Source organism: Pseudopipra pipra, chromosome 22 (assembly GCF_036250125.1).
Source record: "Pseudopipra pipra isolate bDixPip1 chromosome 22, bDixPip1.hap1, whole genome shotgun sequence".
In the NCBI taxonomy this organism is placed as follows: Eukaryota; Metazoa; Chordata; class Aves; order Passeriformes; family Pipridae; genus Pseudopipra; species Pseudopipra pipra.
The window spans coordinates 4,364,704-4,390,088 of NC_087570.1; the positions used below are offsets into that span (position 1 = coordinate 4,364,704).

General features: G+C 51.9%; 1 protein-coding gene across 12 annotated transcripts in view; it reads right to left on the bottom strand.

The window, feature by feature from the left end:
- CASZ1 (castor zinc finger 1) overlaps positions 1–25,385 on the bottom strand; it is a 276,669-nt gene that overhangs the window by 147,097 nt on the left and 104,187 nt on the right. For 6 of the 12 annotated variants that reach the window (XM_064678564.1, XM_064678553.1, XM_064678561.1 and 3 more), the window contains one exon: positions 14,475–14,613. The exons of 5 other annotated variants lie outside the window; for them this stretch is intronic. The gene's annotated coding sequence lies outside the window, so the exon portion shown is untranslated. Of the gene's footprint in view, positions 1–14,474; positions 14,614–15,401; positions 15,790–25,385 lie in introns of those variants that run through there. One more of the 12 variants, XM_064678556.1, reaches the window with a different exon arrangement.

Below are 25,385 nucleotides of genomic sequence, written 5' to 3' on the forward strand. Positions count from 1 at the left end.
CAAATGTCTGGCAGGAGCTCAGGGGGTTGCAGGACTCCATAAAGGCTGGGCAAAGAGTTTCCAAGCCGAGTGGAGAAGGGCACCCTGTCTCTGTGTGGGAGGGGGATGGAGGTGCTTGTGGCCGTGCCAAGACAGTCGGCAAAGAGCTGGAGAGAGATCAGCCCTTCCGGAGGGGAGGCTGGTGCCTCCAGCTGGGTGTGGAGGTTTATGACCTTGGTCACCCAAAGTGGAATCCCTGGCAGGTGAGGACAGGCAGCCTCTCTCTGAGAGCAGGGCACAGGCTCTCAGCTAACACAGAGGCACTGCTGGGTTCCTGGTGCAGGTGGGACCTGGGCCAGGGGATTCAGGCACGTGGGCATCCAACCTCCCACCTGGGCAGCCTCAGCCCCATGGACACAAAGGGAACACAGGAGCCCAGGGCCCTTCTCAGTGTGAGGAAGGGGACAGATGAGCTGGGGAAAGGGCTGAGGCACCAGGAGGGAACTGAGCCCACGAACACCCCGAGACCCCGGAGCAGAATGGGCACAGCTGCTCACAGACAGGCTGGTCCTGCAGCTCAGGTTCTTCCCAACCCCTTGGGACTCTGTCATGGGAAAACCACAGCACAGAGGGAAGCCTCTGCAACCTGGAACAAGCAGGGCTCTTGGCCCTCTGAAGATGGGGCAAAAAGGCTCCTGGGTCCACCTTTTCCCTGCAGAAGAAGGGGCTTGGTGAGAGTGAAGGTGGAGAAGAAGCACAGAGGGAGGGGACAACACTGGGAGGAATTCTGAGTGGAGGAAGAGAAGGTGGCACTGAGCCACGGGTGGGATAGGAAAGGGCATGGATTCACAGAGCTATGGAGAAATTTTAAACCAAGACATGGGCCCCAGCTCAATCAAAACTTTGTTCAGTACAAAAGTTAATTGCTGAGGAACCAAATAAAAGAAACCCCACAGGCTGAAAACTGCTCAGAGTCTTTAATTAGCCAAAAAAACAAAGTGGTTACAGGAAAATGAGAGTGTAAGAGGGGATCCCGAGGGAGTACTTATGCTTTTCCCCCTTCTCTCCTTCATCACCAAACAGCCCAGGGTAGGGCCATGGTAGCAGCATCTGTGATAGCAGATTTGGGAGAAGTATTTGGGGTTGGTTTCTTTTTACTGTCCAGAAGGTGAGAGCCCCAGCCAGGGAAATTCAGATTTGAATCAGGCACCTGGTAAGCCCAGAGGTTCCAGAGCCTTCTCTTCAACCCCATGTCAGTGCCTGACAGAAAGGCAGGGAATGCTTTCCCTGTTTGCATTGGGACATTTGGCTCTCTGGCCCTTTTAGTGCCAAGGAAAATAAATTGCCCCTAGGGCCTGAGCCTCAAAAATGAAAAAAAAAAAAAAAAAAAAAAGCTACAGGTTAGAAGCAGCATGTTCTTTAATGAGCTACAGGATCATCCATACAAATTTTCCTATTTCTGCTGAATTCCAACAAATTCAGAGCTCTTCCTAATCCCTGCACAGGCTGGCAACTGTCTGAACAGCCACATTCCCAAGTGCCCAGTAACTTGCCAGTCATTTCTTCTACTGCTTTAAGAAAGCAAAGTAAAGATGAGAGAAGTGCCTGAGTGATTTAGCTCTCCTGCTACCCCCACACACCGTTCACACCTTGCCCCTTAATTCCTGCCCAAGGCAACTGGACTGGGTTTGGAGTCTCACCCACGCAATTCTCCTGGCTCTCCCTCCCGTGAAGGGCTCACAGTCTCTGGTGTGAAAGCTCTCCATTCCTTACAGGCGACACACAGACTCACCCTGTGCACTTGTGGGACTAAAGGGGAACGACACACAGCCTGGAATCAGGGAGCAAGAGCCAATGCCACCTGTACATGACCTGTGAATGGCACTGGAGTATGTGACCACCCCCCGAGCTGGGTATGGATCCTGCATCATCCAAGCTCAGAGCCTTCCCAGAGTAATAGTTTCAGGCATGAAAATGTCCAAAAAAGACCCCTAAGAATAGCACACATGAGAAAATAACACCTTTATGGAGGAAGCATCCAGCCCATCCTAATTTCCAGGCTGATTCCACCCTGCTCCAGCCTACCCCCTCCCCTGGGGCCTATCTAGCTGGGAAATCACAGACAATCGGGGAGGCTGTTCCAGCCAATTTCCTTCAGGGAACCTGCAACTTCCTCCTGGGACTGTCCTCCCATTGGTGTGTTACTGCCTCGCAGAAGAAAGTGAGGGCCACAGGCTTCCCCAGAACTGGCTCTACCTTTTCTCTTCTCTCTTAGGCAGCACTGAGGGTCACAAATCCGACCCACGGGGTTTGGGCAGAGGCAGTGAAGTGGAGGAGGGCTTGAGGAATGAGGCTGGTAATGGCAGGAAACAGGGTAAACACAGGCGCTATGCGGAGAGAGAGAAGGAGAGGGAGGTACTCCAGGAGGCTGTAAATTCATATTTGTAATTACTTCCTCATGTTTTTCAGCACTCCTCAGTCAAGTTTGATTAAAATTCCTTCCAAGGGAAGACGCTCCACAGAGAGAGCTGCAGTGGAACAGGCAGCTCGTGGAGTTTGCAGAATTGCTGGGGTGGGCACCAGGAGCAGTAGTTTGGGAGCTGGGTAGGGATCAGCCGCCCCCTCAGCACAGCTCCATGTCCACGGGAAGCCACCCTCGAGACACAGAGCACCAGCCTGGGTCTGCCTGCTCTCACACTGTCAGGGTATGAAATAGGACACGGCTCCCAACCCTCATCCCTCAGACACAGAGCTGATGTGAGACAGCTTCCACAACAACCTTCCAAACTGACAGAGAGGGTCCTCCCAGGAGCATGGAATGACTTCCTATGACACATCTGCCTCAGCAGGTGGGGGAAGCTTATGCTCCCTTCCACCCAAGAGTCCCTCATCCAAGGGCTACTCTTCTCCACGGTGAAAAGCAGGACTCAAGACCTCACATCCTTGTTTGGTTATTCCAAAGAGAGAAAGCCTGAGATCTCACCAGGCAACAGTGATTCATGTGGAGCAGAGATCCCTCCAAAAGCACAAAAAGGAAGCACAGTAATAGAGAAGGACTAATCACCTTCAGTCCTAAGCAGCCTTGGCACCATCGTTACTGGCACCAGCTGTCACCAGGCAGGGGTGGTCTTCCCAGGACAGCTGACAGTTTAACAAAGTTCTCCCAGGGATATTTCCAGGAATGGCTTCGGGATGAAAAGCTCAGAGGCTCAGAAACCCTTCCCTCACCAACTCATGGTTACTAGTTGTGCAGGGTATTTCTGTCTGACCCATTCCCTCTTTCTCCTGGATGTAGGAACCTCTATTGCCTACAGTTAAGCGGCTCCCAGGCTGTTGTGTCCCCTGTGTTCTCTGTCCATCCCCAGACAAGATGTTCCCCCATGCTATGGCCAACTCCCAGGCTGCATCTCCCACTCTCTGAGCCCTTCCAAGCCCCCAGAAGAAAGGGTGTGAGTACAGCCAGTTCTCCCTCTTGACCCTGCCCTTGCTCTGCCAAGCTCCCTGTGGGCAGGGATGCCCCAGGATGAGGGCTGGGGACCAGGGAAGGTAAGCAGCACCAGGCTTTTTTTGTTTATCCTTGATGCTGTGGTAAGAGTGAGACGGAAGAGATGCTGCTGGATATCAGCCTCTGAGTTCCCTACACGGCTCTAGGGAAATCATGATTATCTTGATGCCTGGTTTCTTTCCCTTCTCTCCCCCTCCCCTCCCTGCTCTGAATATCTGAGTATCTTAATGCTCATGTGAGTAAGGGACAGACCCTGCCACAGTCACCTGAGTGGGAACAGGCAGGTTCTGCTGAGTTTCCTCTCCTACCTGCCTCTGCCAGGACAGTTCAGCTGACCAGGAGACATCCAATCCACGATACTGCCCATGCTGGTGTGCAAACAGATGATAACACACCCTTTCTGGTGTTCTGGTTCTGGTTGCTCTCCACCATGTACAAGACACAGGTCATGGAGATGACTCCAGCCAGCTCTGCAATCTTTTTGTGCTCCCTTCCTGTCCAACCTGTGCCCAGCCTGTATCAGAAGGACCTTGGGATGAGGAGAGGAGGAGGCAGGAAGATTCTAGCTTGTGTGAGTGTGAGGAAGGGAGGCACAGCCCTGCACCACGTCCTCCCTGCTGGGAAAGTGCCTGAGCTGTGTTTGGAGAGGGGAACCTCTCGTCTGAGAAACCCAGAGGTGGTTTGAGGGGGCCTCCAACTCCAAAGTCATCCAAGTTTCTGAGGTAATTAATTTACTGCTGAAAGAAAGAGCAGGAAGAGCAATAAAAGAGCCTTTGTACTTAGGGTGGGGCAGGAGCATGGGAAGTCATTTCACAGAATAAGGAGTTGGGGGCAAACAAAAAACAAAAAATAAAAATAATAAACTGATTGACAAGCTTACAAGAAAAGCCACATTTTTAACATTCTTAATCCCTAGAATAAACACACAGGGAGGAATGAGGACAGGGCTGGCTGTCCTCAGACATCACTGGGAGAGACTGGCCTTGGTGCAACCAAGCAATTCTGTGCTGGTGGCTGTTGTGGATGGTCCTGCCTGAGCCAGGAAGAAGTCTGTGAAAGTGTGTAGGGGAAACAGCGCAGAGGATGGTAAAATCAAAGGCAGACACTCACTTGGATCTTAAATCTCTCTGCTTTTTTGTTTCATGCTGTCTACACTACTGCTGTTTTAACACAATCAGAAGTACACTAGAAACACAGAAACCAACACATCCCACCCAGTACTGGAAATACAGTGGCACTTTGAGAGACGTACACCTTCTTCCCACCCCAGTCAGCTGCCTTAGGAAGAACTAAGCTGCATAACACTGTGTGCCCCCACCCCTGCTTTCATCTGATTCCCACCCATCCCCAAAGCATCCTTCAAATTTCTCCAGGACAGCAGGAGTTAAATGGCTGGTTTTAGTGGTAGAGACACGTTTAGGAAGGGATTGAATGTGCGCGTGGTGCAGCCCGTTCCCTGTTTATTAATAAGCTATTTATCATTGGTGTTGCTTTTAATACCATTTTGGCTTAATGTTGTTAATGAAATATAAATACCCGCACTAATGATGTTGGTCAGGAGCAGCGTGGGCCACTGGCAGCTTTGCAGGAGGGAGGCCAAACCACGGCTGGGTGTGCGCGAGGCTGCGACGGCGCGACTGCCAGCCCGGCTCCGGAACAGCTCCCCCACACACTCCCACAGCACTGCCCGAGCACGGCAGGGTGAGGAGGGATTGCATGGCATGGCATGGCATGGCATGGTGCAGTGCTGCCAGGAGGTTTCCAGCCCGCTCCAGCAGCCCAGGCCCAAGCTGGTGCCCACCAGGAAGGCGGCTCAGGATCACAGTTCAGCTCCAGCAGGGTACAGCACTGCTCCCTCTCCGCTCCCTGCCTTTTGAGATCACAACAAGAAGCCACCCTGGCCCAACATGTCTCTGTGGGGGACCCTGCAAGCTGCAAGGCAGCTCTCTAGATGGAAATATGTAGAAGAAGTCAGATGAGTTGTGTTTGCTTAATGCAGTTGCCCCACCGGAAGAGCAATCTGCAGGCTCTGGGCTACGCTCCCCCAGGGCAGCTCCCACAGGATCCCAAGACCCTTCAGCAAAGAGGCGTTCCCAGAGCACCTCAGAGCTGCCTGTGGCTCACTCTGGGCTGGTTGAAGGGGCTCAGGATAGCTCCAGGCCGTGGGGTGCTGTGGGGTGGGGTGGGGTGGGGCAGGAGGAGCTCGCCCTGCTCCTGGGACCTCCGGCCACTCCACGGCCACTGCCCCGCTCCCAGCCCTGGACAGGGAAGGGGCTGTGCTACTCTGGGTCTGCTGCAGGCCAGGTGGGGATGGAGGAACTAAAGGAGTCTCCTGCCCTCGCAGGAAACAACCCCAAAAGCTTGGCCTTTGGCAAGGGCTCAGAGGTTTGCTCTGGGTTTGCAGAGAGGGCTCGCACAGGTCCCTCTCCATTAGCTTGTGTCTAGCTAGCACTGTCATGGGGCAGGGATTACAAATATCCCTAAGAAGGCTTTTGGAAATCCCATCTTGCATTACCATTTGCATTAGAGCAACCCCTAGAGAGAGCTGAGGCCTGGGCACACTCTCAGGAAGAACCGTGGGCCAAGAGAGGTTTCACGGTGCCAGAAGAGAATGGTATGAAAAGGCAAACCAGCTTTGGGACTGGTCAGTGGAAGAGCCAGGGGAAAACCTCTGCCCAAGGCCACTGCCCTGCCCAGCAGGCACAGCAGCTTCTGGAATCAGAAGAGAATCTGAAATGGACCTTCATCACCAGGAAGTCCCAGACTTCTATAAGTCTCCAGAACAAAGCCAAGCACTTGCCTCAGGAGCAAACTCCCAACCTCACCACCACTGGAAGAGTCAGTGAAGAGGCAAATTTGGCAAAGAAAATATATCACACTCTGTCTTGAGACAGCTCTCCTGATAGCAGTTCATCTTGCTCCGAGTGACCCTCTCCATTAATCCCATTTAACAAGGAGGGAACCAAAGAGTTCCCTACAAGGCTGGAAGCCTCGTGGAATGGGAGAACTAAGTGCAGAGGATGACCAAGCCCCCCTTACCCACTGACCCCTCCCAGGCCAGAGGCACCACAGCCCCTGTGTTACGGCCTCATGCCCTCCTTCATGTTGCTGCCTCTGCCACAAAAGCCAACCCATCATCTGTTTGCATGAACTGCACAAAGATGCATCTCTCCTCCTCCCAGTCCCCACCAACACCCTTTTCTCTTCCACTTTGCAGTCTCCCTCTTCCTCTCTCCCAGGCAGCCAGTGCAGAGGAAGCTACAACTGGTCTGCACTGGGAACCCTCCTGGTGTCCTCTGCCACAATTTACACTGTTCCTTTAAGACGTTATCTTTTAATTTGGTGCTTCCCCCTTTCCCCTCCTCAACTAACTGATTTATTAGTTTACATCTCATAAATTGTAACCCCTCACCTCCCCCTTCACCCTCCCAGATGCCATAAATCCCCTGCAGGGCCTCGACACCCTCCTGCGTGTGGTGCAGCCCCCTGCCCCCCAAAGTCACCTCCGAGTCCCCGGGGAGCGCGGGGCTCATTTGCTGGGGGTTTGGTCTAGCTCGTCTCAGCAGCTAATCCCTTGGGTGGCTCCTGTCAGATTATTAATTAGCTAAAGCGGATCGGCCCTGGAACAACATGCGGTTGGACTTCAGATAAAACAGGACGGCAGAGGCTTGGCATGGAGTTGTTTAAAGGGACATTGTCCCTTTTTTCCCTTGCCTTCTCCCGAGGTGGGAGGAAGGAGAGGAGGAGATGGGCAGCTTCCACAGGTGCTCACAACCCCCCCAGTCTGGTGCCCTGGTCACAGAGCTGTGCTGCTCAGAGCAGGGCGAGCACAGCCCTGGAGGTGCCAAGGACAGGAATGGCACCGTCCCCATCCTCGGCCTGTGGCAGCTGAAACTTCTCCAGATGTTGGAAAAGCTTTGTGAACCTGCTCAGAGGCACACAGCACTCGGATGGAGGGTCTCACCACTCCTCACTGCCACCTCCCTTCTGCTGTCCCTTGTGCACTCACTGCTCCCTGTGAAAGCCTGGTGTTTGCAGTACCCCCAGAGACAGGGGGCTGTTCCAAGGCCCACAGCCTTCCCCATACGGAGATTTTAAACCAGGAGAAGCCATCCAGTTTGTGTGGGCAGGTTTTAAAACTCCCTGTCTTATCCTGGGCAGGATAAAGAGTGAGTGGTCTCACACTGACTGGAAAGCCTGAAAGAGTGAGCTGGAACAAGAGTCAGCTCGACCAGAGCTGGGAGCAGCTCCCTCCTCGCTCCCTTCCCACTTTGGATTGTTTTGACTCAAACCGATGAAGCTGAAATATCGAGTCACAACGGCACTAAACTTCATTACAAGCTCTTAACACAGATTACTTAATAAAAAACAGGCTGCTTTAATTGCTTTTCCCCCATTAGCATTTCTGGAGGAGAAAATTCTGATTAATTTGAAGAGGCACATTTCCCCCACCCCTTGTGCTGGCCTGTGAACCAGACCTCCTTTCCACACCACCATTGTCCAGAAGAGCATCCCAGAGAGTAAATTGAGCCCAAATCCACACGACTCTGAAAAACAAAGGGACTAAGGGCCTGGATGAACAGATGGGAGTAATGGAGTGAAGCAAACAAGGGGAAGAAAAATCTCCTCTCCTTTCTGGTAAATCCACAGAAAGTGGCACAGGGGAACGAGGAAGAAGTGGGTAGAAGAGGATACTGGTAGGACAGCCAGTGTGGCAGGGATCAAAGAGCAAGGAAGTTGGGAAGTGACTGATTTGGTGGGGACCTGGGAAGCACCTTCACCTTTCTTTGCAGCTGGGAAAGGAGCGAGAGGCAGCTCTGACAGGGGAACATTGTCTGGATTTTCAAAGTCTGGGCCAAAAGCCTGGGAACTCAGTGCTTTCCAAATGCTCCTGGAATGGTCCCTGTTCCTTGTTCAGGCCCTGCTTGTGTATCTGGTTCCAGGGGAGAATAACTGCCCGTTCCCCCTGGCTGGTCACCCCCAGTTCAGGAGTGCTGGGAAGTCAGGGAGAGGCAGGGAAGCACCCCTCATGGTCCAGTAGCTCCCTCCAGGCTGGGAAAACCAGGGATACAACAGTCTCATGGGCAAAGGAAGGAGCCCCTTGAGGGGAAAGCCAGAGCCCAGCTGCCTTGAGGAACAAGCAGGGCAGGCAGCAGTGCTGCTACAGCACAAGACACCGAGCAGCTCTTCTCACCATCTACCTTTACTCCTGTTTCAGGGATTGAGGATGCCCAGTTCCCATTTCCTCAAAGATGGGTATCAGAGAGGACAACCTCCCTCTGCCCCACGCCATACCCTCCCAGCTCAGGTAGGACCTGCACTGCTCCACTATCGAACAGCCCTGGGTAAAACAAGTCAACCAAAACATTCCCGGCTTTCCATTCCAGCTCCTGTTGTAACTAGCCCTGGCAAGGGAGGATGGCAACCAGGCTCCTGAGTGGGCTGTTCTCTAGGTCAGCATACTTCAGGGACACGGTAATCAAGCAGGAATTGCTCCCATGTGCCAACTCTTGTCAACCTTGCAATGCTTTGTGTTTTTCTTAAAGTCTGAGATCTTGCAAGTTACATAAGATTTTTGTTTTGTACAACAATGTGTGTTTAGTGCTATCCCTCCCTCTGCTCCCTGTGCTCTCCCACTTGCAGGGCACAGCAACCTGAAATGTGATCTGTGTGCATCCTGAACCATAGAAACCCCGGTATTATTAAGTCTTATAATTGGAGGGAGGAGGGGAGTAGCTTTTGACTTCTGAAAGGACAAGGCTAGCAATATTGTTTGCTCATTTTACTTTCAAACTCACCTTAGTTTGTCCTCTCCCCTTTTCTCTTGTATGTTCTATTAATGTACAGCTTACACGAACTCAGCAAGAATCACAAGAAAGACATTGGGACAGATCATAAACTGCCCTGGCAAAGATCAGGATAGTTCTGCTGACGGGAAATGCAGCCCTGGTGCTTTACATCAGCAGATGGTTTACCTGTGGCTCTTAATGGTTAATATATAACTGCAGTAATAACAAAAAAAAGCCCCAGCATTAATACATAATTTGTCAGAGGCAATATGCTAAAACAGCCTTCCCATATTCAGCTCAAGAAGTGAGATAAGGCTCACCTCCAGCACTGCCCAGGGGCTGAGCACCAGCTCTGGAATGAGCCCCCAGCAGAAGACATCAGAGAACAGACCCCATTCACTTTACACTATTTGTTCATTTCTCACATTTTTTGTTTTTATCAACATATTTCTAAGAACTGCATTTTGAACATGCATTTCCCTCGAACACTCATGTGCATACTTAGCACTGATTGCTCCAAGTGCTTTCCAGCCGGTTTTCCTTGAGGAACTCCGCGGGTCAGCGTCCCTGCTGGCTGGACAGCTGCCTGAGGGACAGACAGACAGCCCCAAGTACAGAGCCTACCAGAGCTGAACGAGTTCCTAAATGTTTATGGAACCCTGCAAACTGGCAGAGCACTATTATTAGTTTCTTTCAGCCAGTCTTTCATCGGGGTGCCACAGAACTGCTGCCTGAGTCCCAGCTGAGAGAACTGCTGCTGGATCTAGGAAGGATGGGAAGAAATACTGTCAGATGGTTAAAGGAATCAGGAGATCTGGCCTCTCCTCCCAACTCTGCTTCTGAGTCATTATTAACATAAAATCAGGTTTGTTACATCAGTGAAGCTTGAGTAAATAAACCACGACTCATCACTGTGTTTTATTTTGCAATATCTCAGTGGGCTCCTCTCTACAAATAAACACTATTAATGCTCAGTGCAATTGCAGGACTATGGGGAAGGAGAGATAAAAGTACCTCAACTGGTCTAAAACTTTTATGAAGAGCAGCAGGGCAAAATCTCAGCTTTTTGAGGATATTGACTTTTACAGGACAGGAATGTTAAAGAAAAGGCAACCCTTACTTGGGGGGACTAAAAGACAAATAAGTCATGCCTGCAGGTCTGACAGAGCTGATGGGTAAAAGAGATTGGGAAACATCCCAATCCCCTTCTGAGGAGCTAAGGCTGAAATCCTGACTCTGCTGAAGTTTACAGCAAAATTGGTGCTTGTTTAATAGCACCAGGATTTAACCTCCATAAAGTTCAAGTGCAAAGACAGAAGCCTTAGGAAGGAGAAGGCCAAATCTGTCAGCAGGGCTCCAGGAGACTGAGGACACCATGAAGTCAGAATGACTGAAGGTGGCAGAGGAAGCAAGGTCTGAACCCATGAAGGCCTGGACCAGTGCTATCTCTTCCAACCTCTCCTCCTCCTCCACTCTGAGTTTGAAACTAAATCATTCCACATCTCTCAAGAGCCTTGTAAGTGTTTCCTCCTCGAACTCTGGCATCAGGGCCCTTCTGAGCTCTTTCAACCTGCCCAGATCCCATTGCTGAACTTCCCTCTCCACCACGAGGTTCTGTGAGCATCTGCATCTGTCCAAGGGAGCAGGAGGTGCCAAGGACCTTAGTGGATCAGGCTGCAGTCCCACTCCCAGACCAGATATGGGAAGGACAGCTATAAGGGCTGCCAAGCACATGATCCTCTCTCCCCTCCTTTGACTTCCCCCCATTCAGCTTTCCACAGCCGCCAACCAAACATCTGATCGAAGGCCCGGGGGAGGGAGTCAGAACTGTCCAGTCTGGTTATGAGTGAAGGTCATTGATCCAGCGCAGACCAGGGATGCGGAAAACAGGGGAGGGAGGAAAAAACCCTGAGCGAGAGAGGAGAGAGGGAGCGAGGCAGGCAGAGCCGGCACGGCTCAGGGAGGGAGCGCAGGGAAGGCAGCGGAAGTGGCTGGAACACGGTTTCACACTCCGAGACCCAAGGGCTGTTGTCAACCCGTCCTTCATGCTCACATCTTGTCACACTAGAGGTCAGGTCTCCCAAGCGTTCCTGGAGAGCTGAGCTAGCCCATATGGCAGGCAATATGTTAACAATATGGATCAGCTGCTCGTCAGGGCCTGAGCAGATGGATGTGACAACCCTGCTCTTATCCCAGACAGGCTTTTAACATCTTCCCTCTCCTCAACCCGGCCCTGCCGGAAGAGCCCTGCCCGGGAACTCTTGCCTCCAGCCAACATGGACCGTGGGGCCACAGGTCAGGACAGGCAGCGTGGAAATGCCTGCCTGGCTTTATCTGGATGGAAGGAGCAGGGCAGAGCCCCACTCAGACCAGTGCAGGCAGGAACCAGGCCAGGCGTTTATCCCGGGCGAACGGAAGGGCCTCTCTACACTGCAGATCCGTGCTGGTAACTCCCCAGCAGGGTGATACAGGAGATACTGTATTCAGATATATGTATATGGCGTGTTACCACCAGATGCCACACGTTACAGTCTAGACTGAGTTTTGTAACTGCCTGGGAAAATTTTCTCTCACAGAACAAGTAATACATAAATAGATGTATATTTTAATGGGCAAGTTAAACTCCTCCTGGCAAAGGCAGGCAAGCTGATTTCATACACAGGCGGGTAAATTTCCACAAGGATTTTGCAAGGCTGTTTCATATTCCCCAGCTCGGGCTGGCTGGGCTGGCCCGGCTGCACTTCTCTGGAAGGCAACATTCCCACCTCGCTCCCTTCACAGCTGTGCCATGCAGTGAACCCAAGGACCCCAGCAAAAATAACTCCACCAGCCCAAGCTAACCCCCAAATTTAGCTTTTCTTCAGCATTGAAATAGGGAGAAATATTTTGCACATTTAAACACAGACAAAGCAAATATTTCTAATCCCTTTCTCACCTTTTTTTTTTTAGCTTTTTCCCCTGCATAAAAGGCTACCCTTCACCAACCGAACAAGAAAGCTCCCTCCAACCCTTATAGCTCTAGGACTAAACAGCCAGCTTGTGCTTATAAACAGAGTGAAACAGCAATCACAGCCTAGGGATGGGCTCTGGAGAACGTGCAAACAGCCTCTGTAGCCCAAAGTAAATTGAGCTTGTTTTGAAAGTAGAAGCCATACAACTTGCTGCAGGGCTGAAGACTGGAACACAGGGATTTCTAGTCCAGAGCATGAGCGATCACAAAGCCACATGCCTGAAAGGCTAAATGCATCTCCTTCACTGGAGTGATGTTTGTAGAACTAGGGGGACCTCAGAACACAGCTGGAGTCCAGGGAAATATTTCTATTGTCTCTAATGAGCTTCTGTCCCTCAGGAAACAGCCCCTGAAGGACACTCAGCAATGCACCCAGTACTGGGAGGAGAAGGCAAACACAGAAAAGAATAATTGATCTGCAAGAATCTGAACCTTAAGGTTCACTTGAGAACTTAAAGAATTCCTGATTTATCAGTCTCCTCCTCTTACCTTCTTGTCTCGGGGGTTCTGCTCATCCCAGGTCCGGGTCAGATGGACATGCAGGGCTTTCAATACCAGGAGCTACACCAGCAGAAACCTGTGACAGGGGTCACAGGAGAAGTTCCCTCTGATGGAAAAATTGACCCAGAACCTATGAAGCAGCTTCCCCAGCAGAGTTTTTCCCCCTGGATGTTGGCCCTCTCTGGAGAGGCACATAAGGATATTTGGCGGAAAATTCACCTGCTGCAGTCAAACTTGAGCATTTATATCTTATTTGGTAAAACCTCAAGGCTCTTCATGTTCCTTTACCCTATTCCCTTGGGCAGAGCTCCAATTTGGGAAGCTCTCTTGCCTCTGGAGGCCTGGGAAGGCACGTGCCACTGCTCTAAAAGGGGACACGGGCAACAGAACAGCTCACACAGGGATAAAGGCCAGAGTTCCCTACATTAACAGTTCAAAACCAGGCTTTCCAAATAAAGCATGCCAGACCCTGGAGGAGTTTCAGCACTAGGAAGGTGTGGGAAGGCAGAGTTCACCCCTATCCCATCCTGAAGCACACTGCATTTACTGGCAGGTTTACTGAAAGCACTCAGGTCTGTAGGCTCTGAACACGTGGCAAGAACTAAGCCCTGCTGAGCCTTAGAGGATCACGGCTGTTGCTCCTTAAGGGAGGGCACTCAGAACACAAATAAATGCCCCCGTGCCACACACAGCCAGGGATGGCCTGGGAGAGCTGGAGCCCCAGACCAACATCTTAGCCCTGTGATTTTTCTCATCTCCCCTCTTGCTAAGCCAATGTAGTCCCTCCACTGGATCCTTCCAGTTCAGGTCTCAGCTGTACCTGTGACTCACAACAGCTCTGGATACACCGCTTTGCCCAGGTACCAGTTATGGCACAGCAGCAAAAAACAGAGGAACAGGGTGATACACAATCCCCTCAGGCACTTCAGTTGCTAATCTTCATTCAGGCATCACTGGCATTAAATAGTGCCAGCAGAGTATGGAAACACCCCCTGACAAAACCTCTACCCTACAGAGCAGATGTAATGTCACACAAAGCCCAGACACAGCGAGGAGCCTCAGCACCTTCCGCCTGCAGCAGCACGGCAGGGCCACCAGGTACCTCCCAAATCCCCAATCCATTGAGAAGAAATATATTATCCCACTGTTGTGTCATACCTTTATTTGCAGAGAAGCTGTGACGGCAGCCAAGCAGTGAGGAAAGTAAAACAGCTTTTAGAAACACAGAGTCCCACCCCCTCAACCTCTCGGAGTTACCCACCGTGACCACAGACATCCTCAAACTCTTCATTTGTGAAACAAGTCAATCAGAAACTGTCCCCACACAATACTTACCCAGGGGACTCCCATGCAAACTACTTAGCTAATTGTTAATACTGCACAGCAGCTCATTAGGAAGAAGGAGGCGAAGAGAGGGAGCTGCTCAGACCAGGGCTCTGCTGTGTCAGCTGGGTGTCTGTGCAGAGATGGGCAGCGAGGGCAGGGGTAAACCCAGTCCTATTTGTAAGCCAGCTCAAGACAAACCAACACCCCACCATGCATTTACCACCCAAACCACTGACTTTCAGCGGCTCTTCCATCTTCACAGGCTAGAGATTTCCCAGGAACTGGAATGAAGGCTCTGGAGAGCCAAAATCACTCACTCCAGTCCTACTTCAGAGCAGTTTGATCACAGAACAAAAGCCAGTACCTTGCACTGAGAAGTCACAGGCTTCAAGGTCCATTCCAGTGTACAAAGCAAGAAGTCAGGTTCTTTGTTTTGGAGGTGGTCTCAGATGAAGACAGTGTGAATTTGATGGCCTCCCTTCACTTGGTGAAGTCTCTTTGCCCTGAGGAGAGTTCCAAAAGGAAATGAATATTCCCTACCGAGCAGTCCCGGAGCCCAGGTGAATCACGAGCACAGGCAGTGACGCCGGGCTGAGATGCCACAGCCACCCACAGCCCTCAGCCCTCGGTCACACACCCCGGGCCAGCAGGGCCCGGCACTGCCCCATGTCCTGCTCTGCCGCGCGTGGCACTCGCGGCTCCAACGCCAAGGTACAAACCACCCCGGCGACCATCCAGTGGGCCACGCACTCCCAACTTTCCCCAGAAAAAAATCCAGGTCAATCAGAGGCAGAAGCAGCCTACAGTACTAAGCCACTTACAGCAAAGAGCTTCCCCCCGTAGGCAGCTGAGCGCTCCTGCCCACGTGAGCCCAGGCTGCCATCCCTGCTTTGGGGGATCTGACAGCACAGAGCTCCACCGGCAGCCTGGGACACCCCCACACCAAACCCCACTCCCCTGCCCCAAAGGCGGCACACACGCAACCAGACGAGACAAAGAAGAATTATTATTTCCAGTTTAGCAAGGCCCACGGTAATTAAGTGACTTGTCAAAGGTCACTTGGCAAATCTGAGGCAGAATTGGGAATTACAACTAAATCCCTCAAACTTTGGCCCAAGAGCTGGACAGCAAAAGTCCTGTGCTCCTTGGATGCACACTGCTACCTCTGCAACAGGTTTCACCCTTCTCCCCGCTCTCCCTAGACAGTTAAGACAATTCCCTTCCATTTCCTGCATTGGAGGAAATGAATAAATGCACAGATTTAAATAACAAGAACTTTTACCTTACTTACAAAATTTAAAAACGTCCTAGCTCCAACCTTTGACAGAAGCTCAGAAGCTTCAGACTCTTCTGTGAGGTAGGATTTGTAGACTGGAGGGTTTTGGTGGTGGTGGTTTTTTTTAATTTCCATCAGACAAAAATAAAAGAAGCGAAACAAAAGAGGGTTGTTGAGATCAATTTGTGATAGGTGCCGGGCCAAAGAAAATGGAGCCAAAGAAGTCAGAACCCTGCAACCAGCAACCTTTGTGTCAATTTAAGCAAATATTGTGGCGTTTCCATGGCAATCCCTGTTTTGAATATCCACTACACTCACTTTTTAAAGGGCTTTTCCTGTTTGCGTTTCAACTTCAAAACCTGTAAATATTTTCAGCCTTAACACATCCCGACCTCCCCCAGCCTCTGAAATGAGATACTATCAATGCTCTGACATGCAGTCTGCTGTCTGCAGTACCCCAAAGTGTGAGAATTCACAGCAAAGGCAGGGTGGCAGCGGGACACTGCAGGGACAGCAGGGGCACAGCCGGCCCTCTGTCCCGCCCTCCGCTCCAGCCTCAGCAGCTGCAGGTACAGGAGCCCATTCCATTCTTTTCCCAAACTGGTGAGTGGAACGAGCCGTGGCAAACCGACAGCACCGACAGCATCGGCCCAAGGTGAGCAGCAGGTGTTTTGCAAGGCTCCCTCCATCCCGCTCTGCCGGCTCAGGCCACCTCTGACCCATCACTCCAGCCACAATTCCTGCTGGAAGCCTCTTCCTGTGAGCTGCTCCCACAGCCCAGCGCTGCCCCCCGCCCTGACCTGCGCTCCCCTCCCTTCCCCTCTCACCTGAGCTGAACCACGGCCGTCACTCACACTGATTTATGGGATGCTGTGTCATGTGTGAGTGGGAATGAAGAGTCAACTTTGTCCTCACTTGCAACCTGGGTTAGGTGTAAATTCCCAAGCTTCCTCAGCAGCAGCCTGCAGGTCCCTGCTGCATCACCAACACAGAGCCCACGGGGAAAGTCCTGGTGAGGGAGCCCTGGCCAGGTGCTGGTATCACCTGTCAGATCTGAGCACCGGGAGCCTGCAGTTAACCCTCTCCCTGAAGCACAGAGCATCTAGTTCTGCATTTGTGCACGCACGGGTGTGCAAGAATACACCTTCTGCTGCACTTCAGAGACTCACTGAGCACTTTCATCCCCAAGTCCCCAAGTCCTAAAGCTTTGCCCTGCACTATCAGAGTGCAGCCCCTCCCGGCAGTCATGGGAGTGCACTGGTTAATTCTGAGTTTCCTGGCTGTGATGGATTTGTGCCAGGCCTCAAATGTTAGCTTAGTGTAATTTTTGGGAAGTCAATTTCCTTTGTTTTGTTTTGGTTTTTTTTTCCCCTCATTTTTTTTTGTTTAGGCTTTTTTCCTCTTTTCTTTTAAATGGAAAAGTAGGGAGCATTTGAACGAACGTCAGGACAGGGCCATCCATCCACGGGCTGTAGTTTCCCAAGAGCATTGTACAGGCACCATGGTACGTGCACAGAACAGCCATGGAAACAAACACCAAGTGACTTCAAAAGCCGTTATGCCGAGTGCCCACAGAGGCACCTCCCGGGAGCGGTGCCATCCTCGCACCAACGTCACTCCTCGGCCCTGACCACCCCTCCCACAGCGCCGGGTGCTTCTGGTACCACCAGCAGATGATGTGTGATACCTGCTGTCCTGGCCAGCTTCCAGCTCAGGTAATTACATCCTACAGGAGTTTCAGCTGGATATTTTATCCCTTCTTCACTTCCGGCCTGGAGCTGCTTCACTGGGAGTTGCTAAAACTCTATCCAGATCCACCCCGGATGTGAGTGTGTGCCAGGGGCTGGAGGGAATTCTGTGCATCCCTGCAGGTCCCAAAAGCCTGTTGTTCCAGCAAACAACCTCTAGAAACACAGGACAACACATCTTCTTATGTACATCCCGTAACACCCCCACCCAAGAAGGTGAAGAGCTGGGAAAACAACCGGCCTGACACACCAGGAACCAACAACTTCTGGAGGCACGTGCTTAACGTCGCCCCGTGGAGCCATCTTTTGGGACATGGACACTGGCTCCTCCGCTTCCCTGAAGTGGGAACTCTCCTCCCACCATGCCACAGGCTCGGTGAAATTAAAACTTGTGGTGGCAGCGGTGTGAGGCTGAAGCCACAGCCGCCGGTCTGCCTCTGCCAGCGGCACCACACGCTGCAGGGGAGATGAGTGGTGTTCCTGGACAGGAAAAGGTGGGCCAGGTTTAGAGCACCCATGAAAACAGGCAGGGTTCACAACAGGCCAGATCAACAGGTGAGGGGCTTCACTCTGTCTCGACCCCCCTCATCATGCTGCCACTAGAAAGCCAAGAGCAGGAAACACTGGCAGGGTGACACTGGATGCTCTCACCAAACCCTGCCAACAAGCTCTCCACAGTGCAGGCACAGATGCCTCCTGAGGAGGCTGTGCTTTGGTATTCCCACGGCCACAAGAATTCAGAGCCCTTCCAAGCTGTCCAAGACATTTGGAAATGACCTGCTGACCCACTCAGGACAGCCCAGGAGCCCCCAGGCTTATAAGTGGACTCTATCAAACCCACTTTTCTTGCCCTCTTTGTCTTCATCTTTCAGAAGATTCTGGACCAGACTCTCACCTGGTGTAAAATCAGTGCAGTTTCGGTGGCTTCAGTGAAGTCATGCCAATTTAAACGAGTTGAGGATCCGGCCCTCCAAGTTACTGGAGTTGCCAGTTCTTCCTTTGGATAATCCCGAGGGTGATTTCACAGCAAGCAGCGGCACAGGCCCAGCCAGCCTGGCAGGATCAGCTGCGCCCTCCCACCCCCTGCCAGTCAGGCGGTCCTGGCACAGTCCCTGCTGGGAGACCCTCTGCAGCAACTGGGCCCACTGCACTGAGCTTCCTTCTCTCTGTCCTCTAGTGACAGAGACAGCACAGAGTAAATCACGCCAGGCTTTGGATCAAGGCTTTCTAATTGCTCTTCTCAGCAGAGCTCTTGCCTTCCAGGGCACTGTGTCATGTATTTGGAGGGGGTGCTGGTCACTTGAACCCCAACCAGGTTTGGTTGACTGTGAAAACAGCACATCTTAATGAAGAAACCAGAGCTGGTTTTCCTCTCCCTCCACTCCCATCAGTCTCTAGTCCAAGGAAGGTAAAGAGCCTGTTGCTGCCTGGTTGCTGTTGAGTGAGCAGCTACAAATCCCTTCCTCGTCCCCAGTTCCACTGTCATCCTGCCATCTCTCCACACCACGTCCCGAGGTGAGGGAAGCAGCGATACAGGCACAGGGAACGTGGCACGGCTTCAGCAGGCACTGGGTGCGCAAGAACTTTCCATGCTCTGCCCTCACAAGTCCTTTGCTATCCCCCCAGAGCAATTTTCTAGGCAACAGCGCGGTTGCATTCCCTTCCCTATCTCCTAATAAATATCATGCTAAGCAAGATGAGTATCTTCTTCCCAGACCAAGCAGCATGACCCACTTTCTGAATCAGGGCAGATGCAATTGGGCCCTGGAGTCCTGGACCCCTCCCAAAGCGGAGAGATTTTGTAACAATTACAGCAAGAAGCAGAAGGAATAGAAAAGTAATAAGTGATCAAAGAGTGCAGTGGGGGAGCTGAAGCTGTGGGGTAATTACTACTCCTGCCATCCTACGCTCTGGCATTTTCCTGGGACACTGAGGCAAGAGCCGCGTGCACATTCACACAACATCTCTCCTCCACTGCCCTACATTCCTCAAAAGTAACAGGTCCAATTTCAAATTCTGGCTAATGGTTCAGATGAGACAACTGCTGCCCTCCCTGCACACCCACCTTGATTTTTGCCCTTCTCTTTTTCCCTTTCTCTTTTCTCTCCCCATGGCAGAGCAGGACCACAGGATCCATATTCCAGCAGTGCCAATCCCCCTCCGTCAGACACACACACACACACGTCCTGCCCTGCCCCTCTGACAGCCTTGACGACTCTGGGCCAAACCCTGCCTGGCTCACCAGCCACACCACAGCGAGGAGGTGGCTGGATCCTGATCCCAGCAGCACTACTCTCTTTGGATATGCTCCATTTTTCCAAGGAACAGCTCTGTACTTTCCCAGATGTAGCTGGGATCAGATTATGACCCAATGGGCATGGAAAGCAATTAAAAGGAGGTGGGGTGAATGCCAGTAGTGCTTTCATTGCTTGAACCCACAAAGAAAACTTCCCTCCCAGGGGAGTACAAGTCTCCATGACCAAAAGCATACAGAAATCCCATACCAAGGAGGAGAAAACAGTGCCCAGACTGGCTCCTGTACTGTGCTCAGCCCTGGGGCACACAAACCCACGAGCCTGTGTGCCCAGGGGTGCTGGGGCACTCCCCAAAGGGTCACTCCCCTGGAAAGCTCAGTCTGTGTTACAGCAGCAGCTCTGAGAGAGACGAGCCCCCTGTGCCAGGGACACACAGAGAGCAAAGACAGCACCTGCCCCAGAGCAAGTCTGACAGACAGAGCAGTGAAGGGCAGGGAAGGGAGCGGAGCTGCCGACGCTCACCAGGAGCTTGGAGCTGGCTCTGCCTTCCAAACTCTGGATTCCTCCCCTGGAATACACCACCACCCAGAACCAGCACAGAAACACACACCAGTGGGGGCTCTGACCAGCACCAACAGTTGCCTTCGATGTTTGACATGGTGAAATAAGGCAAAAGTAACTTTTAGAGGATTTCCACAACAACTTTTCTTCCTAGTTAAATAAAAGAATTTGAAAAAGAAATAGAAAAAGAAAACCCTTTCACCTAAACTTCAGAGATAAAAAAGAGGGAAAAAATCTTCATCTTAATTCAAAATCCTATTTGATGTGTCGTGGCATGAAAATGTTTTTCACTGCATTTTTTCAGTGTGATCTCATGCACCCTGCAAACGGGGTACGCCCAAAACACCAGGTATTTTATGGGACACAAACAGAGCACAAACATACACAATTAAAAAAAAAAATGGGATTGGTAAATATTTAAATTAATCAGAGCTGGCATCTGTGCAGCCTCCCCTCCCAGAGAGAGGGATGTTTGCAGCTTTGAAAAAATAAAAGTGAATAACATGACCTTTTCCTTCATGTTTGTTAGCTCACTGCAGCTCGGTGGGTTGGGGCAGCCCAGGCACCTCCCAAACCAAGGCCAGCAAGTGCAGCTGGGGCTGCTCTCCCTGCCCAGCTCCAGGGGCTTGGGGGGACGGAGCTGGTGGGGATGGAGCTGGTGGGGGAGTTGCTCCAACCTGTTTGCTGCCTCACTCCATAATGCACGGGGTTTGTTGTGTTTGGTTTGGTTATTTTTTTCCCTCCAGTTTAATTGTTGGAGGAGTTTATGAAGCTGTTTGCCAAAAAACAATCGACTCCAGGGAGCCAGCTTACACAAAAAGGGTGTGTCGCCCGAGCGAGGCCGTGGAGCCATGGAAACCACCACCTTTTGCATTTGCCCAGGTGAAGCCAAAGCTTTGTGGACGGCTTGTGAAATCAGCAGAGATCTGCAAGGAAGTGAAACACGTACACGCCACTGTGGTTCAGCCCTCGCGACGCTGGTCCCGTCCCCCAGCACCGAAATGTCCCGCAGAAGGGGCAACGCTCCCGCCGGAGCAGGGCCGGGTGTGTCCGACAGGCCACAGCGGATCCATGCGGTGTTCCACGCCCGCCCGGAGCCCCGGTGGCTCCCCCAGGTCGGCAGAGCTGCCCCTGCAGCACTCCCAGCTGTGCTGGCACACCCCACGCACAGCTGCTGGGCAGGCAGAGGGACTCTGCTCACACAGGGGGTACAGGGCACCCACAGCACAGGTCCCAAAGGCACAGAGCACGCCCTGGGGCTCGCTCTGACCCGCAGAAGGGAGGCTGCTGGTGGTGGTGGTGGCAGGGGTGCGGTGAGGGGACAAGGGGTGTCCCCCAGGTCAGTCACAGCAGCGGGGCTGTGAGGGCTGTGCCGTGCAGGACCCCGTGTCCAGATGCAGGCGAGCATTTGGGGGGGGATGTTTGTCTTGCGGGTGGCTGGAGAGGGATCCTGGCTGCATTCTTCTCAATCTTTGAAAAGAAAACAGAGAATTCCTCAGGAGCACTGGCTGCCGGCCTGACTGACAGAAAACAACCCAGAAACAAAGGGGAGAAGGGATTTTACAGCCACCCAGCTCCCCAGTGTCTGCTCCAGGACTCTCCTGCTACCTCTGAGAGATGGAAGAGTGCTCTGAACTGCAGCTCTTTTCAAAGGGGTAACATCCATTATTCCCCAGTGCCAGCTGTGGAAGCAGAGCGTGCTGATGGCATTTCAGGGTACGGGACTTCACCCACTCTGGGGGAACACGGGCAGGGAAGGGAGCAGAGGACAAAGCCTTACCAGGCCAACTCCTACACAGAGCACAGAGCACTGTGTGGTACAACCCGGAAAAACTGAATGGGCACAGAGAGGCCACTGGAACAAAGTTCCACGATCATCCTCAAAATCAGAGCTGGCCAGAGCCAGCAAGAAGCCAGAACTCTCTTTGGTTTGACTTCAAGTCTGCCACACTAACAGTGGGATGAGTCAATCCTGGCACTTCTCTTACCTGGAGCCAAAGGTCCCTGACCACAAACCACATCAAGAATTAGCTCCTGTGCTCAATGAACCCTGGAGAGAGGAGCACTGACCCCTCAGCGTAGGAGAGGCTAGGGCAGCGATGCTTCTCTTGATGCAGGGAAGGAGGGAAATGTTGGAAAGCCCATCAGTACTTTTATGATTCACTGTTGGCCTCTACACGTATATTTACACCAGATCCAAATTTGTCACCAAATGCAATGACCTGGCCTTTTCCCATTCACAGCCCCTTGTTCTCCCCTTTCCTTAGAGAATCCCAAAGTAGGTGCCAGCCAGACACAAGTACTGTTTAACTGGAAGGTCCCCTGGGCCACCTCCCAGCAAAGGCAAAGCTTGTGGCACCAGGCAGGACTCACAACAGCACCCAGGTGCTCCAGCCACCCCTGACCCTCTGGGCTGTCCCAAGGCACAGCCCAAGGCCACTGCAGAGCCTGCTGCTCCCCAAGGGCAGCTCACAGAGACAGGGGACACTCCCTGGACAGGTTCCCCCAAGGGGGACCACGGGAAGGGCCCAGCACAAAGCAGGCAAGTGCCGGTAAGGCTCGGTGCGTCAGCCTTTCTGGCATCGACCTCCCAAACTCATTCAAATATTTCCCTTTTTTTTTTTAATTTAATGTTCCCTATAATTCATCTGTCCCAAAAGATAATCAATAGAGGCCGTAATGAAAATTTGAGCCATATTTTATGAGCCGCTGCAGGAGAAAGGGCCACATCAGCAGGACTAGCCTTGGCTTCCAGCATCATTCCTGTGTGCACTCGCCTGCTCGCTGGCCAGGCCCCCCCTCCACCCACCCAAGGCTGCTGACAGGGGCAGGCCCTCCAGGAGAAACTCCCACCCTTCCCTCTTACTTCAAACAGCAGCTGCTGGAGGCACAGATAAAGGGAAGTTCCTACAGAGTGTGAAGGCCCCTGACCCAGCAGCCCTGGGGAACCTCTGGAGCATCCCTCAGCTTCTCAGCTCTCCAACAAATCCTACGGCCCTCAACCTGACCCTGGGGGGAACATGATGATCAGGTAGTAGGATCTGAAGAATTATTCCTGCCCTTCACAGTAATTCCATAATCCTGGGCACTGCCTCTCAGTCAAGCTGGGCTGCACACTCCTCCTCTCCCAGATGTCACCCAAGAACAAGGGCAGTCACTCGGGGAAAGAAGAGGAGTTCTTTCAAATCCAGAGCCTGCTGTGCTGCACTGCAGCTCTTCAGAGCTCCCACTTTTCACACCAAAGACCAAAAGAGCACCTTTGGGCTCCCCGAGTCATGAACAGTGACACAGTTAATGAGGGATCAGGGTGGGCTCTCCAATTCCAGACACTGAACATCAGCAGCCAGAGGAGCAAACTCCACAGCTCCACTCCAGCAAAACACTTATCTCTTCTCCCTCCTGTGCACTGTTGGCTGGGTCTCAGTTCTACTGGTACAGTCGAGCTTTTGAGTGGCTTGAAAACAGGGATCTGAAATCCCAACTTTGTTCAGCACCACAAGAAAAACAAGGGGGTGGGAAAGGTTCCAGGAGCCTAAAGCACATTCTCACATCTACCAGAAAAATCCATGTCCAGTCACTAGGACTGTGCTCCTCCGTGTCTGCTCTCAGGGAACCTCAGACAACCTCACTCGCCTCTCTTTATTTCTTTTAGGCACAAACATTACAACTGCTCCCCAGTCCACCCATTTTACTATAGGATGTATTAATTTAGGAGCTGTGCTGACCTTGCTTGGCCAGTGGGGTAGTGGCAAGGAGGGGCAAGCACATCTCAGTGCCACCTCCACACGCTGTTGTGTGTTTTTCAATCCACATGACAAAACCCGCAGCACTTTTGAGCACCTTGATCTATTCTCCCAGGTTTGCTGGTTTTGCACATGGACAGGGATGCAGCCAGAGCTGAACGAAGGCAAAAGCCTCAGTCCTGTTCCCGGAAGCCTTCTCCACCTCGGATTCCCAGCAGCAGGTCCCCTGTCCTCCCTCTAAAGGCTGGAGCATATTTCACTGCCTGAAGCTGCCGCGTCCGCAGGGAGCCGGAGGTAACAAAACCGTCTTTGATTTGGCCAAGGGAAAAATATCAGAAGTGAAAGGCCAGAGTGAGGAATTTATAACAGCAGCTAAGGCAGCAAAAATACAAGTGCCTGACCAGAAGCTGCCCTCCTGCTCAGCATGTCATGTTGCTCAGCCTCCCATGTGTCTTGGAGGGGCAGGATGTGGCAGAGAGCACAGCCAGAAACCACCAATTTCCTACAGGCAGTGTAGTGACACCCTCATGAGATCCCTGAAAAACAGCATCAGCCCAGGGGCTGAAGCTGCAAAGCCAGGAAGCCTCTGCTCACCCAGAGGTGCAGGTGGGGGTCTCATCACGTTTTATGGCTCCAGACTCTTGCCTTTCCTTTACATTGTGCAGGTATAATGGTGATAGTTTCCTTCCCAAAGTAGAAAATGCTCTCTGGATGGACAGCCTGAACCCCTGTAACCAGCAGCCAGCAACAGCCAAATATCTCCACCTTTCCTTTCTCTTAGAAACTTGGAAATCAACTGTCTTTGTTTAAAAAACACAACGCGATATTCAAATTAATTGTTGTTTCCAGTATGTAGATAAGGTGACAGATTTGCAGGATGTGTGACAGAAGGACTGTGAATCCAGAGGACATGGGTGAGCAGCTTCATGCTTTAAACCTACACTGGAAAAGGGACTGAAATCCCAAGCAGAACTGGGAAAGCATTTCGGTCTCTGAAGCCTCGTGTCAGCACCACGCAGAGCCATCACCTCCTTTTTTTAATCCAGCTGCCAACACAGTATTACAGAGGTACCTGCCTGTGAGAAACTCAGGGGAAAGCACACAGGGCTGTGCACGGCTGCTGCACTCACTGCTAACTTGCCCCAGATTTGAACTGGTGACCCTCACTAATATCATCCAGCCCCTTGATATCCTCAGGGAGCAATCAGCACGTTTTATTAACCCAGCCCATTTTAGAAGTGCACACGCAGTATTCTGGTTACTTGTTACAATTATGGTTATAGGTCCATTCCGTCCCCGTGCCTGTGCTGGAGGGATGTGGGGCTTCCACAGGGATCCCGGGGCTGAGCCAGCCCTGGTGCTCTCGGAGACCAACCCAAACCACTGCCTGCAGACATCACACACAGCAGAGACATTCCAACCTAACACAAAGCCTCAGAGATCCCCACAACCAAATCCATTTTTTAAAATGACACGTTTCCACCTATTGGTCCCCGGAGTGAACTAATTGCTTTTGCTAGTTTTAAAAGCCAGAGTTATTTCACTGAAAAAAAATGAGCAAGTGCAAGGGAAATTGGAGACATCCTCAGATTTCTGACATAAAATCCCCATGTATGCAGATATATTTGCTGCCCAGTCAAACTTCCAGCTTTGCTGCATGGAATGCCACAGGGGAATTCTTCACTTCACAGT